This window comes from Hyla sarda, chromosome 8, assembly GCF_029499605.1.
Source record: "Hyla sarda isolate aHylSar1 chromosome 8, aHylSar1.hap1, whole genome shotgun sequence".
NCBI lineage: Eukaryota > Metazoa > Chordata > Amphibia > Anura > Hylidae > Hyla > Hyla sarda.
This window is the reverse complement of record NC_079196.1, coordinates 117,366,810-117,384,607: the sequence shown is the minus strand read 5'-3', so window position 1 is coordinate 117,384,607 and position 17,798 is coordinate 117,366,810. Positions and strand designations below refer to the sequence as shown.

At 43.3% G+C, this 17,798-nt stretch overlaps 10 pseudogenes; all 10 read left to right on the top strand.

The window, feature by feature from the left end:
* The first annotated feature begins 1,402 nt into the window (after positions 1-1,402).
* LOC130287225 (U2 spliceosomal RNA) lies at positions 1,403-1,666 on the top strand (annotated as a pseudogene).
* Positions 1,667-3,137: 1,471 nt separating this feature from the next.
* LOC130288579 (U2 spliceosomal RNA) lies at positions 3,138-3,402 on the top strand (annotated as a pseudogene).
* Positions 3,403-4,861: 1,459 nt separating this feature from the next.
* On the top strand, positions 4,862-5,125 carry LOC130289604 (U2 spliceosomal RNA; annotated as a pseudogene).
* Positions 5,126-6,605: 1,480 nt separating this feature from the next.
* On the top strand, positions 6,606-6,869 carry LOC130287224 (U2 spliceosomal RNA; annotated as a pseudogene).
* Positions 6,870-8,357: 1,488 nt separating this feature from the next.
* LOC130287223 (U2 spliceosomal RNA) lies at positions 8,358-8,621 on the top strand (annotated as a pseudogene).
* Positions 8,622-10,087: 1,466 nt separating this feature from the next.
* Positions 10,088-10,351, top strand: LOC130287222 (U2 spliceosomal RNA; annotated as a pseudogene).
* A 1,466-nt stretch (positions 10,352-11,817) lies between these two features.
* LOC130288103 (U2 spliceosomal RNA) lies at positions 11,818-12,082 on the top strand (annotated as a pseudogene).
* A 1,478-nt stretch (positions 12,083-13,560) lies between these two features.
* On the top strand, positions 13,561-13,824 carry LOC130287220 (U2 spliceosomal RNA; annotated as a pseudogene).
* A 1,487-nt stretch (positions 13,825-15,311) lies between these two features.
* LOC130287219 (U2 spliceosomal RNA) lies at positions 15,312-15,575 on the top strand (annotated as a pseudogene).
* Positions 15,576-17,044: 1,469 nt separating this feature from the next.
* LOC130287218 (U2 spliceosomal RNA) lies at positions 17,045-17,308 on the top strand (annotated as a pseudogene).
* The last annotated feature ends 490 nt before the right edge of the window (positions 17,309-17,798 follow it).

Below are 17,798 nucleotides of genomic sequence, written 5' to 3'. Positions count from 1 at the left end.
GGTTTATGAACGTCTATTCATTTAGCGTTTTAATGACCATGTTTGCACACTGATTGGTGTAAAAAAATAAAATAAAACTAAATAATAATAATCTAGCACACCTGTGCAGGTTTGACATGACATGACAGGTAGCTGTCTTGTGGGTGGTGCTGAATCCTGTTAAATGACATGAGGGTCTCATGCCTATACACAAGGGTGTGTCATTGCTGTTGCTTGACCATGCATTGGTTTCTGTGGTCAGTGAATGATAAAAACAAAATTTACCATCCATTGATGGATGGGAAATCCGCCATGAGGCATTTGTTTTTAGAAACTGCTGCTCACAACCAATGTTGCAATGGAGTGTCTCCATCTGCTGGTGGTATTGGAAAGGCATTAGTGCTATGACAGGGTCTGAAGAAGAAGAAGAAGAAGAAGAAGAAGAAGAAGAAGAAGAAGAAGACGGAAAAAAATATATATAAAAAGAAAAAGAGAGAGAGAGAGAGAGACTGACTTAGTGAGCGAGTGAGTGAGAGAGTGAGAGTGAGTGAGAGTGAATGAGTGAGTGAGTGATTGAGTGAGTGATTGAGTGAGTGAGTGAGTGAGAACAAATGAGTTAAAGCAAGTGAGTGAGAGAGATCGAATGAATGAAAGTCTGAATGACAGAAAGAAAAAAGGATGAAGAAAGAAGCATGAAGAAAAAAAAATGTATATGGAGTTGCTGACATGAGTGCAATCTACAAAGCCGTTGAGGCTGATCCTCATGGGAGGATTATTGCACCAGGACCCTTAGCACTTTTAAAATGCCATTCAATGCCACGGGCTAGATGTAAACTGCAGATGACCATGTTGTGGTAGTTACCATGGATACCCAAGTGATGTGTGAGCTAACACATAGGCCCAACAGATTCCAAGAAGGCCAGAATCACCAGCGGCACCACCATCGATTGTCAGGTCACCCGGATTCAGCAAATACCAGAGTCCAAAATGATGCAGGTTTATACTGTTAATTTTCAGTTTATCGTTACAGTTGGTGTTATTCCATGTCGGAAGGGACGCAGCTACAGCCAGTGGGGTAACTAGAGACAGGCAGGCAGCTATGTGCAACAAAGGTAGGCGTGTTGTTTTCATATGCAGATCTGAAATATTGTCTTATATGCAAGAGGAGGAGTGATGGGGGTTCAGGCAAAAGCCAGGCTATGGATTGCATTGCTAAATGCTCCATCAGAGTGCAATGGTCGCCTGTCCTTTTTTTAAGTGATGATGTGGGTTTAGCCTGTGCTGTATGTATGTATGGGTGGCTGACTGCCACCCACCCAGAAAGTGTATGGGAGGCTGGTTGGCTGCCAGCCTTCCTTCCATTCCTATGAGTAATGTGAGTGCTCATGAAGGGGACATGGTTGGGTCCACCCCTTTCCCGGTTATCCCCTCTAGGCCTTTTGGCTTAGATCAAGTGTAAAAAAAGAAAGGATCTTGCGACAGATCGCATCCTGAGGCACGTTTTTTTTTGTGTGAATACTTGCACTTGGGTGACTTGTGAGCACATACTGATACATACGTTCCCTATCTGGGGACCATAAATTAAATGGATTTTTGAGAAAGGGAGCTGATTTGGAAGCTTGCTTCTGTCGCCCTATGCATTGACCCGATGTGGCAGTATCTTCGGGTAGTGAACAGTGCACCACCCCATTCCAGTGTTAAACAAGAAAGATTCTCATTTAATCCTCCGTGGGTGAGAATTTGAGTTTGAGAATTGGAGACCAAAATGATGAGTTGCACTGACTGGTTTATGAACGTCTATTCATTTAGCGTTTTAATGACCATGTTTGCACACTGATTGGTGTAAAAAAATAAAATAAAACTAAATAATAATAATCTAGCACACCTGTGCAGGTTTGACATGACATGACAGGTAGCTGTCTTGTGGGTGGTGCTGAATCCTGTTAAATGACATGAGGGTCTCATGCCTATACACAAGGGTGTGTCATTGCTGTTGCTTGACCATGCATTGGTTTCTGTGGTCAGTGAATGATAAAAACAAAATTTACCATCCATTGATGGATGGGAAATCCGCCATGAGGCATTTGTTTTTAGAAACTGCTGCTCACAACCAATGTTGCAATGGAGTGTCTCCATCTGCTGGTGGTATTGGAAAGGCATTAGTGCTATGACAGGGTCTGAAGAAGAAGAAGAAGAAGAAGAAGACGGAAAAAAATATATATAAAAAGAAAAAGAGAGAGAGAGAGAGAGACTGACTTAGTGAGCGAGTGAGTGAGAGAGTGAGAGTGAGTGAGAGTGAATGAGTGAGTGAGTGATTGAGTGAGTGAGTGAGTGAGTGAGAACAAATGAGTTAAAGCAAGTGAGTGAGAGAGATCGAATGAATGAAAGTCTGAATGACAGAAAGAAAAAAGGATGAAGAAAGAAGCATGAAGAAAAAAAAATGTATATGGAGTTGCTGACATGAGTGCAATCTACAAAGCCGTTGAGGCTGATCCTCATGGGAGGATTATTGCACCAGGACCCTTAGCACTTTTAAAATGCCATTCAATGCCACGGGCTAGATGTAAACTGCAGATGACCATGTTGTGGTAGTTACCATGGATACCCAAGTGATGTGTGAGCTAACACATAGGCCCAACAGATTCCAAGAAGGCCAGAATCACCAGCGGCACCACCATCGATTGTCAGGTCACCCGGATTCAGCAAATACCAGAGTCCAAAATGATGCAGGTTTATACTGTTAATTTTCAGTTTATCGTTACAGTTGGTGTTATTCCATGTCGGAAGGGACGCAGCTACAGCCAGTGGGGTAACTAGAGACAAGGCAGGCAGCTATGTGCAACAAAGGTAGGCGTGTTGTTTTCATATGCAGATCTGAAATATTGTCTTATATGCAAGAGGAGGAGTGATGGGGGTTCAGGCAAAAGCCAGGCTATGGATTGCATTGCTAAATGCTCCATCAGAGTGCAATGGTCGCCTGTCCTTTTTTTAAGTGATGATGTGGGTTTAGCCTGTGCTGTATGTATGTATGGGTGGCTGACTGCCACCCACCCAGAAAGTGTATGGGAGGCTGGTTGGCTGCCAGCCTTCCTTCCATTCCTATGAGTAATGTGAGTGCTCATGAAGGGGACATGGTTGGGTCCACCCCTTTCCCGGTTATCCCCTCTAGGCCTTTTGGCTTAGATCAAGTGTAAAAAAAAGAAAGGATCTTGCGACAGATCGCATCCTGAGGCACGTTTTTTTTTGTGTGAATACTTGCACTTGGGTGACTTGTGAGCACATACTGATACATACGTTCCCTATCTGGGGACCATAAATTAAATGGATTTTTGAGAAAGGGAGCTGATTTGGAAGCTTGCTTCTGTCGCCCTATGCATTGACCCGATGTGGCAGTATCTTCGGGTAGTGAACAGTGCACCACCCCATTCCAGTGTTAAACAAGAAAGATTCTCATTTAATCCTCCGTGGGTGAGAATTTGAGTTTGAGAATTGGAGACCAAAATGATGAGTTGCACTGACTGGTTTATGAACGTCTATTCATTTAGCGTTTTAATGACCATGTTTGCACACTGATTGGTGTAAAAAAATAAAATAAAACTAAATAATAATAATCTAGCACACCTGTGCAGGTTTGACATGACATGACAGGTAGCTGTCTTGTGGGTGGTGCTGAATCCTGTTAAATGACATGAGGGTCTCATGCCTATACACAAGGGTGTGTCATTGCTGTTGCTTGACCATGCATTGGTTTCTGTGGTCAGTGAATGATAAAAACAAAATTTACCATCCATTGATGGATGGGAAATCCGCCATGAGGCATTTGTTTTTAGAAACTGCTGCTCACAACCAATGTTGCAATGGAGTGTCTCCATCTGCTGGTGGTATTGGAAAGGCATTAGTGCTATGACAGGGTCTGAAGAAGAAGAAGAAGAAGAAGACGGAAAAAAATATATATAAAAAGAAAAAGAGAGAGAGAGAGAGAGACTGACTTAGTGAGCGAGTGAGTGAGAGAGTGAGAGTGAGTGAGAGTGAATGAGTGAGTGAGTGATTGAGTGAGTGAGTGAGAACAAATGAGTTAAAGCAAGTGAGTGAGAGAGATCGAATGAATGAAAGTCTGAATGACAGAAAGAAAAAAGGATGAAGAAAGAAGCATGAAGAAAAAAAAATGTATATGGAGTTGCTGACATGAGTGCAATCTACAAAGCCGTTGAGGCTGATCCTCATGGGAGGATTATTGCACCAGGACCCTTAGCACTTTTAAAATGCCATTCAATGCCACGGGCTAGATGTAAACTGCAGATGACCATGTTGTGGTAGTTACCATGGATACCCAAGTGATGTGTGAGCTAACACATAGGCCCAACAGATTCCAAGAAGGCCAGAATCACCAGCGGCACCACCATCGATTGTCAGGTCACCCGGATTCAGCAAATACCAGAGTCCAAAATGATGCAGGTTTATACTGTTAATTTTCAGTTTATCGTTACAGTTGGTGTTATTCCATGTCGGAAGGGACGCAGCTACAGCCAGTGGGGTAACTAGAGACAGGCAGGCAGCTATGTGCAACAAAGGTAGGCGTGTTGTTTTCATATGCAGATCTGAAATATTGTCTTATATGCAAGAGGAGGAGTGATGGGGGTTCAGGCAAAAGCCAGGCTATGGATTGCATTGCTAAATGCTCCATCAGAGTGCAATGGTCGCCTGTCCTTTTTTTAAGTGATGATGTGGGTTTAGCCTGTGCTGTATGTATGTATGGGTGGCTGACTGCCACCCACCCAGAAAGTGTATGGGAGGCTGGTTGGCTGCCAGCCTTCCTTCCATTCCTATGAGTAATGTGAGTGCTCATGAAGGGGACATGGTTGGGTCCACCCCTTTCCCGGTTATCCCCTCTAGGCCTTTTGGCTTAGATCAAGTGTAAAAAAAGAAAGGATCTTGCGACAGATCGCATCCTGAGGCACGTTTTTTTTTGTGTGAATACTTGCACTTGGGTGACTTGTGAGCACATACTGATACATACGTTCCCTATCTGGGGACCATAAATTAAATGGATTTTTGAGAAAGGGAGCTGATTTGGAAGCTTGCTTCTGTCGCCCTATGCATTGACCCGATGTGGCAGTATCTTCAGGTAGTGAACAGTGCACCACCCCATTCCAGTGTTAAACAAGAAAGATTCTCATTTAATCCTCCGTGGGTGAGAATTTGAGTTTGAGAATTGGAGACCAAAATGATGAGTTGCACTGACTGGTTTATGAACGTCTATTCATTTAGCGTTTTAATGACCATGTTTGCACACTGATTGGTGTAAAAAAATAAAATAAAACTAAATAATAATAATCTAGCACACCTGTGCAGGTTTGACATGACATGACAGGTAGCTGTCTTGTGGGTGGTGCTGAATCCTGTTAAATGACATGAGGGTCTCATGCCTATACACAAGGGTGTGTCATTGCTGTTGCTTGGCCATGCATTGGTTTCTGTGGTCAGTGAATGATAAAAACAAAATTTACCATCCATTGATGGATGGGAAATCCGCCATGAGGCATTTGTTTTTAGAAACTGCTGCTCACAACCAATGTTGCAATGGAGTGTCTCCATCTGCTGGTGGTATTGGAAAGGCATTAGTGCTATGACAGGGTCTGAAGAAGAAGAAGAAGAAGAAGAAGAAGAAGACGGAAAAAAATATATATAAAAAGAAAAAGAGAGAGAGAGAGAGAGACTGACTTAGTGAGCGAGTGAGTGAGAGAGTGAGAGTGAGTGAGAGTGAATGAGTGAGTGAGTGATTGAGTGAGTGAGTGAGTGAGTGAGTGAGAACAAATGAGTTAAAGCAAGTGAGTGAGAGAGATCGAATGAATGAAAGTCTGAATGACAGAAAGAAAAAAGGATGAAGAAAGAAGCATGAAGAAAAAAAAATGTATATGGAGTTGCTGACATGAGTGCAATCTACAAAGCCGTTGAGGCTGATCCTCATGGGAGGATTATTGCACCAGGACCCTTAGCACTTTTAAAATGCCATTCAATGCCACGGGCTAGATGTAAACTGCAGATGACCATGTTGTGGTAGTTACCATGGATACCCAAGTGATGTGTGAGCTAACACATAGGCCCAACAGATTCCAAGAAGGCCAGAATCACCAGCGGCACCACCATCGATTGTCAGGTCACCCGGATTCAGCAAATACCAGAGTCCAAAATGATGCAGGTTTATACTGTTAATTTTCAGTTTATCGTTACAGTTGGTGTTATTCCATGTCGGAAGGGACGCAGCTACAGCCAGTGGGGTAACTAGAGACAGGCAGGCAGCTATGTGCAACAAAGGTAGGCGTGTTGTTTTCATATGCAGATCTGAAATATTGTCTTATATGCAAGAGGAGGAGTGATGGGGGTTCAGGCAAAAGCCAGGCTATGGATTGCATTGCTAAATGCTCCATCAGAGTGCAATGGTCGCCTGTCCTTTTTTTAAGTGATGATGTGGGTTTAGCCTGTGCTGTATGTATGTATGGGTGGCTGACTGCCACCCACCCAGAAAGTGTATGGGAGGCTGGTTGGCTGCCAGCCTTCCTTCCATTCCTATGAGTAATGTGAGTGCTCATGAAGGGGACATGGTTGGGTCCACCCCTTTCCCGGTTATCCCCTCTAGGCCTTTTGGCTTAGATCAAGTGTAAAAAAAGAAAGGATCTTGCGACAGATCGCATCCTGAGGCACGTTTTTTTTTGTGTGAATACTTGCACTTGGGTGACTTGTGAGCACATACTGATACATACGTTCCCTATCTGGGGACCATAAATTAAATGGATTTTTGAGAAAGGGAGCTGATTTGGAAGCTTGCTTCTGTCGCCCTATGCATTGACCCGATGTGGCAGTATCTTCGGGTAGTGAACAGTGCACCACCCCATTCCAGTGTTAAACAAGAAAGATTCTCATTTAATCCTCCGTGGGTGAGAATTTGAGTTTGAGAATTGGAGACCAAAATGATGAGTTGCACTGACTGGTTTATGAACGTCTATTCATTTAGCGTTTTAATGACCATGTTTGCACACTGATTGGTGTAAAAAAATAAAATAAAACTAAATAATAATAATCTAGCACACCTGTGCAGGTTTGACATGACATGACAGGTAGCTGTCTTGTGGGTGGTGCTGAATCCTGTTAAATGACATGAGGGTCTCATGCCTATACACAAGGGTGTGTCATTGCTGTTGCTTGACCATGCATTGGTTTCTGTGGTCAGTGAATGATAAAAACAAAATTTACCATCCATTGATGGATGGGAAATCCGCCATGAGGCATTTGTTTTTAGAAACTGCTGCTCACAACCAATGTTGCAATGGAGTGTCTCCATCTGCTGGTGGTATTGGAAAGGCATTAGTGCTATGACAGGGTCTGAAGAAGAAGAAGAAGAAGAAGAAGAAGAAGAAGAAGAAGAAGACGGAAAAAAATATATATAAAAAGAAAAAGAGAGAGAGAGAGAGAGACTGACTTAGTGAGCGAGTGAGTGAGAGAGTGAGAGTGAGTGAGAGTGAATGAGTGAGTGAGTGATTGAGTGAGTGAGTGAGTGAGTGAGAACAAATGAGTTAAAGCAAGTGAGTGAGAGAGATCGAATGAATGAAAGTCTGAATGACAGAAAGAAAAAAGGATGAAGAAAGAAGCATGAAGAAAAAAAAATGTATATGGAGTTGCTGACATGAGTGCAATCTACAAAGCCGTTGAGGCTGATCCTCATGGGAGGATTATTGCACCAGGACCCTTAGCACTTTTAAAATGCCATTCAATGCCACGGGCTAGATGTAAACTGCAGATGACCATGTTGTGGTAGTTACCATGGATACCCAAGTGATGTGTGAGCTAACACATAGGCCCAACAGATTCCAAGAAGGCCAGAATCACCAGCGGCACCACCATCGATTGTCAGGTCACCCGGATTCAGCAAATACCAGAGTCCAAAATGATGCAGGTTTATACTGTTAATTTTCAGTTTATCGTTACAGTTGGTGTTATTCCATGTCGGAAGGGACGCAGCTACAGCCAGTGGGGTAACTAGAGACAGGCAGGCAGCTATGTGCAACAAAGGTAGGCGTGTTGTTTTCATATGCAGATCTGAAATATTGTCTTATATGCAAGAGGAGGAGTGATGGGGGTTCAGGCAAAAGCCAGGCTATGGATTGCATTGCTAAATGCTCCATCAGAGTGCAATGGTCGCCTGTCCTTTTTTTAAGTGATGATGTGGGTTTAGCCTGTGCTGTATGTATGTATGGGTGGCTGACTGCCACCCACCCAGAAAGTGTATGGGAGGCTGGTTGGCTGCCAGCCTTCCTTCCATTCCTATGAGTAATGTGAGTGCTCATGAAGGGGACATGGTTGGGTCCACCCCTTTCCCGGTTATCCCCTCTAGGCCTTTTGGCTTAGATCAAGTGTAAAAAAAGAAAGGATCTTGCGACAGATCGCATCCTGAGGCACGTTTTTTTTTGTGTGAATACTTGCACTTGGGTGACTTGTGAGCACATACTGATACATACGTTCCCTATCTGGGGACCATAAATTAAATGGATTTTTGAGAAAGGGAGCTGATTTGGAAGCTTGCTTCTGTCGCCCTATGCATTGACCCGATGTGGCAGTATCTTCGGGTAGTGAACAGTGCACCACCCCATTCCAGTGTTAAACAAGAAAGATTCTCATTTAATCCTCCGTGGGTGAGAATTTGAGTTTGAGAATTGGAGACCAAAATGATGAGTTGCACTGACTGGTTTATGAACGTCTATTCATTTAGCGTTTTAATGACCATGTTTGCACACTGATTGGTGTAAAAAAATAAAATAAAACTAAATAATAATAATCTAGCACACCTGTGCAGGTTTGACATGACATGACAGGTAGCTGTCTTGTGGGTGGTGCTGAATCCTGTTAAATGACATGAGGGTCTCATGCCTATACACAAGGGTGTGTCATTGCTGTTGCTTGACCATGCATTGGTTTCTGTGGTCAGTGAATGATAAAAACAAAATTTACCATCCATTGATGGATGGGAAATCCGCCATGAGGCATTTGTTTTTAGAAACTGCTGCTCACAACCAATGTTGCAATGGAGTGTCTCCATCTGCTGGTGGTATTGGAAAGGCATTAGTGCTATGACAGGGTCTGAAGAAGAAGAAGAAGAAGAAGAAGACGGAAAAAAATATATATAAAAAGAAAAAGAGAGAGAGAGAGACTGACTTAGTGAGCGAGTGAGTTAGAGAGTGAGAGTGAGTGAGAGTGAATGAGTGAGTGAGTGATTGAGTGAGTGAGTGAGTGAGTGAGAACAAATGAGTTAAAGCAAGTGAGTGAGAGAGATCGAATGAATGAAAGTCTGAATGACAGAAAGAAAAAAGGATGAAGAAAGAAGCATGAAGAAAAAAAAATGTATATGGAGTTGCTGACATGAGTGCAATCTACAAAGCCGTTGAGGCTGATCCTCATGGGAGGATTATTGCACCAGGACCCTTAGCACTTTTAAAATGCCATTCAATGCCACGGGCTAGATGTAAACTGCAGATGACCATGTTGTGGTAGTTACCATGGATACCCAAGTGATGTGTGAGCTAACACATAGGCCCAACAGATTCCAAGAAGGCCAGAATCACCAGCGGCACCACCATCGATTGTCAGGTCACCCGGATTCAGCAAATACCAGAGTCCAAAATGATGCAGGTTTATACTGTTAATTTTCAGTTTATCGTTACAGTTGGTGTTATTCCATGTCGGAAGGGACGCAGCTACAGCCAGTGGGGTAACTAGAGACAGGCAGGCAGCTATGTGCAACAAAGGTAGGCGTGTTGTTTTCATATGCAGATCTGAAATATTGTCTTATATGCAAGAGGAGGAGTGATGGGGGTTCAGGCAAAAGCCAGGCTATGGATTGCATTGCTAAATGCTCCATCAGAGTGCAATGGTCGCCTGTCCTTTTTTTAAGTGATGATGTGGGTTTAGCCTGTGCTGTATGTATGTATGGGTGGCTGACTGCCACCCACCCAGAAAGTGTATGGGAGGCTGGTTGGCTGCCAGCCTTCCTTCCATTCCTATGAGTAATGTGAGTGCTCATGAAGGGGACATGGTTGGGTCCACCCCTTTCCCGGTTATCCCCTCTAGGCCTTTTGGCTTAGATCAAGTGTAAAAAAAGAAAGGATCTTGCGACAGATCGCATCCTGAGGCACGTTTTTTTTTGTGTGAATACTTGCACTTGGGTGACTTGTGAGCACATACTGATACATACGTTCCCTATCTGGGGACCATAAATTAAATGGATTTTTGAGAAAGGGAGCTGATTTGGAAGCTTGCTTCTGTCGCCCTATGCATTGACCCGATGTGGCAGTATCTTCGGGTAGTGAACAGTGCACCACCCCATTCCAGTGTTAAACAAGAAAGATTCTCATTTAATCCTCCGTGGGTGAGAATTTGAGTTTGAGAATTGGAGACCAAAATGATGAGTTGCACTGACTGGTTTATGAACGTCTATTCATTTAGCGTTTTAATGACCATGTTTGCACACTGATTGGTGTAAAAAAATAAAATAAAACTAAATAATAATAATAATCTAGCACACCTGTGCAGGTTTGACATGACATGACAGGTAGCTGTCTTGTGGGTGGTGCTGAATCCTGTTAAATGACATGAGGGTCTCATGCCTATACACAAGGGTGTGTCATTGCTGTTGCTTGACCATGCATTGGTTTCTGTGGTCAGTGAATGATAAAAACAAAATTTACCATCCATTGATGGATGGGAAATCCGCCATGAGGCATTTGTTTTTAGAAACTGCTGCTCACAACCAATGTTGCAATGGAGTGTCTCCATCTGCTGGTGGTATTGGAAAGGCATTAGTGCTATGACAGGGTCTGAAGAAGAAGAAGAAGAAGAAGACGGAAAAAAATATATATAAAAAGAAAAAGAGAGAGAGAGAGAGAGACTGACTTAGTGAGCGAGTGAGTGAGAGAGTGAGAGTGAGTGAGAGTGAATGAGTGAGTGATTGAGTGAGTGAGTGAGTGAGTGAGAACAAATGAGTTAAAGCAAGTGAGTGAGAGAGATCGAATGAATGAAAGTCTGAATGACAGAAAGAAAAAAGGATGAAGAAAGAAGCATGAAGAAAAAAAAATGTATATGGAGTTGCTGACATGAGTGCAATCTACAAAGCCGTTGAGGCTGATCCTCATGGGAGGATTATTGCACCAGGACCCTTAGCACTTTTAAAATGCCATTCAATGCCACGGGCTAGATGTAAACTGCAGATGACCATGTTGTGGTAGTTACCATGGATACCCAAGTGATGTGTGAGCTAACACATAGGCCCAACAGATTCCAAGAAGGCCAGAATCACCAGCGGCACCACCATCGATTGTCAGGTCACCCGGATTCAGCAAATACCAGAGTCCAAAATGATGCAGGTTTATACTGTTAATTTTCAGTTTATCGTTACAGTTGGTGTTATTCCATGTCGGAAGGGACGCAGCTACAGCCAGTGGGGTAACTAGAGACAGGCAGGCAGCTATGTGCAACAAAGGTAGGCGTGTTGTTTTCATATGCAGATCTGAAATATTGTCTTATATGCAAGAGGAGGAGTGATGGGGGTTCAGGCAAAAGCCAGGCTATGGATTGCATTGCTAAATGCTCCATCAGAGTGCAATGGTCGCCTGTCCTTTTTTTAAGTGATGATGTGGGTTTAGCCTGTGCTGTATGTATGTATGGGTGGCTGACTGCCACCCACCCAGAAAGTGTATGGGAGGCTGGTTGGCTGCCAGCCTTCCTTCCATTCCTATGAGTAATGTGAGTGCTCATGAAGGGGACATGGTTGGGTCCACCCCTTTCCCGGTTATCCCCTCTAGGCCTTTTGGCTTAGATCAAGTGTAAAAAAAGAAAGGATCTTGCGACAGATCGCATCCTGAGGCACGTTTTTTTTTTGTGTGAATACTTGCACTTGGGTGACTTGTGAGCACATACTGATACATACGTTCCCTATCTGGGGACCATAAATTAAATGGATTTTTGAGAAAGGGAGCTGATTTGGAAGCTTGCTTCTGTCGCCCTATGCATTGACCCGATGTGGCAGTATCTTCGGGTAGTGAACAGTGCACCACCCCATTCCAGTGTTAAACAAGAAAGATTCTCATTTAATCCTCCGTGGGTGAGAATTTGAGTTTGAGAATTGGAGACCAAAATGATGAGTTGCACTGACTGGTTTATGAACGTCTATTCATTTAGCGTTTTAATGACCATGTTTGCACACTGATTGGTGTAAAAAAATAAAATAAAACTAAATAATAATAATCTAGCACACCTGTGCAGGTTTGACATGACATGACAGGTAGCTGTCTTGTGGGTGGTGCTGAATCCTGTTAAATGACATGAGGGTCTCATGCCTATACACAAGGGTGTGTCATTGCTGTTGCTTGACCATGCATTGGTTTCTGTGGTCAGTGAATGATAAAAACAAAATTTACCATCCATTGATGGATGGGAAATCCGCCATGAGGCATTTGTTTTTAGAAACTGCTGCTCACAACCAATGTTGCAATGGAGTGTCTCCATCTGCTGGTGGTATTGGAAAGGCATTAGTGCTATGACAGGGTCTGAAGAAGAAGAAGAAGAAGAAGAAGAAGAAGAAGAAGACGGAAAAAAATATATATAAAAAGAAAAAGAGAGAGAGAGAGAGAGACTGACTTAGTGAGCGAGTGAGTGAGAGAGTGAGAGTGAGTGAGAGTGAATGAGTGAGTGAGTGATTGAGTGAGTGAGTGAGTGAGAACAAATGAGTTAAAGCAAGTGAGTGAGAGAGATCGAATGAATGAAAGTCTGAATGACAGAAAGAAAAAAGGATGAAGAAAGAAGCATGAAGAAAAAAAAATGTATATGGAGTTGCTGACATGAGTGCAATCTACAAAGCCGTTGAGGCTGATCCTCATGGGAGGATTATTGCACCAGGACCCTTAGCACTTTTAAAATGCCATTCAATGCCACGGGCTAGATGTAAACTGCAGATGACCATGTTGTGGTAGTTACCATGGATACCCAAGTGATGTGTGAGCTAACACATAGGCCCAACAGATTCCAAGAAGGCCAGAATCACCAGCGGCACCACCATCGATTGTCAGGTCACCCGGATTCAGCAAATACCAGAGTCCAAAATGATGCAGGTTTATACTGTTAATTTTCAGTTTATCGTTACAGTTGGTGTTATTCCATGTCGGAAGGGACGCAGCTACAGCCAGTGGGGTAACTAGAGACAGGCAGGCAGCTATGTGCAACAAAGGTAGGCGTGTTGTTTTCATATGCAGATCTGAAATATTGTCTTATATGCAAGAGGAGGAGTGATGGGGGTTCAGGCAAAAGCCAGGCTATGGATTGCATTGCTAAATGCTCCATCAGAGTGCAATGGTCGCCTGTCCTTTTTTTAAGTGATGATGTGGGTTTAGCCTGTGCTGTATGTATGTATGGGTGGCTGACTGCCACCCACCCAGAAAGTGTATGGGAGGCTGGTTGGCTGCCAGCCTTCCTTCCATTCCTATGAGTAATGTGAGTGCTCATGAAGGGGACATGGTTGGGTCCACCCCTTTCCCGGTTATCCCCTCTAGGCCTTTTGGCTTAGATCAAGTGTAAAAAAAGAAAGGATCTTGCGACAGATCGCATCCTGAGGCACGTTTTTTTTTGTGTGAATACTTGCACTTGGGTGACTTGTGAGCACATACTGATACATACGTTCCCTATCTGGGGACCATAAATTAAATGGATTTTTGAGAAAGGGAGCTGATTTGGAAGCTTGCTTCTGTCGCCCTATGCATTGACCCGATGTGGCAGTATCTTCGGGTAGTGAACAGTGCACCACCCCATTCCAGTGTTAAACAAGAAAGATTCTCATTTAATCCTCCGTGGGTGAGAATTTGAGTTTGAGAATTGGAGACCAAAATGATGAGTTGCACTGACTGGTTTATGAACGTCTATTCATTTAGCGTTTTAATGACCATGTTTGCACACTGATTGGTGTAAAAAAATAAAATAAAACTAAATAATAATAATAATCTAGCACACCTGTGCAGGTTTGACATGACATGACAGGTAGCTGTCTTGTGGGTGGTGCTGAATCCTGTTAAATGACATGAGGGTCTCATGCCTATACACAAGGGTGTGTCATTGCTGTTGCTTGACCATGCATTGGTTTCTGTGGTCAGTGAATGATAAAAACAAAATTTACCATCCATTGATGGATGGGAAATCCGCCATGAGGCATTTGTTTTTAGAAACTGCTGCTCACAACCAATGTTGCAATGGAGTGTCTCCATCTGCTGGTGGTATTGGAAAGGCATTAGTGCTATGACAGGGTCTGAAGAAGAAGAAGAAGAAGAAGAAGAAGAAGACGGAAAAAAATATATATAAAAAGAAAAAGAGAGAGAGAGAGAGAGACTGACTTAGTGAGCGAGTGAGTGAGAGAGTGAGAGTGAGTGAGAGTGAATGAGTGAGTGAGTGATTGAGTGAGTGAGTGAGTGAGTGAGTGAGTGAGAACAAATGAGTTAAAGCAAGTGAGTGAGAGAGATCGAATGAATGAAAGTCTGAATGACAGAAAGAAAAAAGGATGAAGAAAGAAGCATGAAGAAAAAAAAATGTATATGGAGTTGCTGACATGAGTGCAATCTACAAAGCCGTTGAGGCTGATCCTCATGGGAGGATTATTGCACCAGGACCCTTAGCACTTTTAAAATGCCATTCAATGCCACGGGCTAGATGTAAACTGCAGATGACCATGTTGTGGTAGTTACCATGGATACCCAAGTGATGTGTGAGCTAACACATAGGCCCAACAGATTCCAAGAAGGCCAGAATCACCAGCGGCACCACCATCGATTGTCAGGTCACCCGGATTCAGCAAATACCAGAGTCCAAAATGATGCAGGTTTATACTGTTAATTTTCAGTTTATCGTTACAGTTGGTGTTATTCCATGTCGGAAGGGACGCAGCTACAGCCAGTGGGGTAACTAGAGACAGGCAGGCAGCTATGTGCAACAAAGGTAGGCGTGTTGTTTTCATATGCAGATCTGAAATATTGTCTTATATGCAAGAGGAGGAGTGATGGGGGTTCAGGCAAAAGCCAGGCTATGGATTGCATTGCTAAATGCTCCATCAGAGTGCAATGGTCGCCTGTCCTTTTTTTAAGTGATGATGTGGGTTTAGCCTGTGCTGTATGTATGTATGGGTGGCTGACTGCCACCCACCCAGAAAGTGTATGGGAGGCTGGTTGGCTGCCAGCCTTCCTTCCATTCCTATGAGTAATGTGAGTGCTCATGAAGGGGACATGGTTGGGTCCACCCCTTTCCCGGTTATCCCCTCTAGGCCTTTTGGCTTAGATCAAGTGTAAAAAAAGAAAGGATCTTGCGACAGATCGCATCCTGAGGCACGTTTTTTTTTGTGTGAATACTTGCACTTGGGTGACTTGTGAGCACATACTGATACATACGTTCCCTATCTGGGGACCATAAATTAAATGGATTTTTGAGAAAGGGAGCTGATTTGGAAGCTTGCTTCTGTCGCCCTATGCATTGACCCGATGTGGCAGTATCTTCGGGTAGTGAACAGTGCACCACCCCATTCCAGTGTTAAACAAGAAAGATTCTCATTTAATCCTCCGTGGGTGAGAATTTGAGTTTGAGAATTGGAGACCAAAATGATGAGTTGCACTGACTGGTTTATGAACGTCTATTCATTTAGCGTTTTAATGACCATGTTTGCACACTGATTGGTGTAAAAAAATAAAATAAAACTAAATAATAATAATCTAGCACACCTGTGCAGGTTTGACATGACATGACAGGTAGCTGTCTTGTGGGTGGTGCTGAATCCTGTTAAATGACATGAGGGTCTCATGCCTATACACAAGGGTGTGTCATTGCTGTTGCTTGACCATGCATTGGTTTCTGTGGTCAGTGAATGATAAAAACAAAATTTACCATCCATTGATGGATGGGAAATCCGCCATGAGGCATTTGTTTTTAGAAACTGCTGCTCACAACCAATGTTGCAATGGAGTGTCTCCATCTGCTGGTGGTATTGGAAAGGCATTAGTGCTATGACAGGGTCTGAAGAAGAAGAAGAAGAAGAAGAAGAAGACGGAAAAAAATATATATAAAAAGAAAAAGAGAGAGAGAGAGACTGACTTAGTGAGCGAGTGAGTGAGAGAGTGAGAGTGAGTGAGAGTGAATGAGTGAGTGAGTGATTGAGTGAGTGAGTGAGTGAGTGAGAACAAATGAGTTAAAGCAAGTGAGTGAGAGAGATCGAATGAATGAAAGTCTGAATGACAGAAAGAAAAAAGGATGAAGAAAGAAGCATGAAGAAAAAAAAATGTATATGGAGTTGCTGACATGAGTGCAATCTACAAAGCCGTTGAGGCTGATCCTCATGGGAGGATTATTGCACCAGGACCCTTAGCACTTTTAAAATGCCATTCAATGCCACGGGCTAGATGTAAACTGCAGATGACCATGTTGTGGTAGTTACCATGGATACCCAAGTGATGTGTGAGCTAACACATAGGCCCAACAGATTCCAAGAAGGCCAGAATCACCAGCGGCACCACCATCGATTGTCAGGTCACCCGGATTCAGCAAATACCAGAGTCCAAAATGATGCAGGTTTATACTGTTAATTTTCAGTTTATCGTTACAGTTGGTGTTATTCCATGTCGGAAGGGACGCAGCTACAGCCAGTGGGGTAACTAGAGACAGGCAGGCAGCTATGTGCAACAAAGGTAGGCGTGTTGTTTTCATATGCAGATCTGAAATATTGTCTTATATGCAAGAGGAGGAGTGATGGGGGTTCAGGCAAAAGCCAGGCTATGGATTGCATTGCTAAATGCTCCATCAGAGTGCAATGGTCGCCTGTCCTTTTTTTAAGTGATGATGTGGGTTTAGCCTGTGCTGTATGTATGTATGGGTGGCTGACTGCCACCCACCCAGAAAGTGTATGGGAGGCTGGTTGGCTGCCAGCCTTCCTTCCATTCCTATGAGTAATGTGAGTGCTCATGAAGGGGACATGGTTGGGTCCAACCCTTTCCCGGTTATCCCCTCTAGGCCTTTTGGCTTAGATCAAGTGTAAAAAAAGAAAGGATCTTGCGACAGATCGCATCCTGAGGCACGTTTTTTTTTGTGTGAATACTTGCACTTGGGTGACTTGTGAGCACATACTGATACATACGTTCCCTATCTGGGGACCATAAATTAAATGGATTTTTGAGAAAGGGAGCTGATTTGGAAGCTTGCTTCTGTCGCCCTATGCATTGACCCGATGTGGCAGTATCTTCGGGTAGTGAACAGTGCACCACCCCATTCCAGTGTTAAACAAGAAAGATTCTCATTTAATCCTCCGTGGGTGAGAATTTGAGTTTGAGAATTGGAGACCAAAATGATGAGTTGCACTGACTGGTTTATGAACGTCTATTCATTTAGCGTTTTAATGACCATGTTTGCACACTGATTGGTGTAAAAAAATAAAATAAAACTAAATAATAATAATCTAGCACACCTGTGCAGGTTTGACATGACATGACAGGTAGCTGTCTTGTGGGTGGTGCTGAATCCTGTTAAATGACATGAGGGTCTCATGCCTATACACAAGGGTGTGTCATTGCTGTTGCTTGACCATGCATTGGTTTCTGTGGTCAGTGAATGATAAAAACAAAATTTACCATCCATTGATGGATGGGAAATCCGCCATGAGGCATTTGTTTTTAGAAACTGCTGCTCACAACCAATGTTGCAATGGAGTGTCTCCATCTGCTGGTGGTATTGGAAAGGCATTAGTGCTATGACAGGGT